Source organism: Olea europaea, chromosome 13, assembly GCF_002742605.1.
Source record: "Olea europaea var. sylvestris chromosome 13, O_europaea_v1, whole genome shotgun sequence".
In the NCBI taxonomy this organism is placed as follows: domain Eukaryota; kingdom Viridiplantae; phylum Streptophyta; class Magnoliopsida; order Lamiales; family Oleaceae; genus Olea; species Olea europaea.
The window spans coordinates 21675362-21676274 of NC_036249.1; positions in this window are offsets into that span (position 1 = coordinate 21675362).

A 913-nucleotide genomic window follows, 5' to 3' on the forward strand; every position below is an offset into this window, starting at 1 on the left:
ACCAATCAAACATTTAGACCCTGTTTGATTCTCATTCTTTGACAACAAAAATGAAAAATATGACCGTTATCCATCATATCAAGTCACCATATTTTATTTTATATATTTTGTGTGGGTCCCGTAACAACTATATTTTTCATTCTTATTATTATAAAAATGGATTCCAAACAGGACCTTAACTCATTTAGTACCTATGTTTGTGAAAAAAAATCTTGACGAATAATCAAATTTAAAACCCATGGTAGAAGCACAAGAGTCTAATGAGTTGGGTCGACAAAAGGGAAAAATACGTAACTACGTAGGTTTCAAGATACACTATCGAAAGTAAGAAACTTATAGAAAAATTTCAAAAACTAGTGATAATAAATTTGTGACTTATTAATTAATTAAATAGGTCAATGTCACACTAATATGCAATTTATGATCGCAATCATGTACCAATCACAAATCGCACGAGATCAGTCATAAAGACACAAATTGTTTAACTCCTTGAATTCTAGCAATCCGATGCATTAGTACCAAACAAGATTTTTTTAACGTTCTTATAAAAAATTTAATTTCAATATGATGGACATATTTAATAAAAATTGACAAAATTAATTAAAAAAATTAATTTATTAAAATGTTTCATAACGTTTTGGGATCATATCATGCATCCAATATTATCAAAACTAATTCTAATATTCAATTAAAATCATAACGTTACTAACAATCGAGTCTAATACTAGAAAAAATAATCAAGCACTTTCAATAATTTTAATATCTAAAATTTAAATTACTTCATGACAAGGATTTGATTGTCCAATGGCAAGGGCAGATCCAAGAGGGACAAAATTTTTTTCTCCCTATTGGGGCTGGTACAAGATTTTCTTTTTCATGCTAAAACGTAAATGGGCTGGGCTGGGTCCCCCAA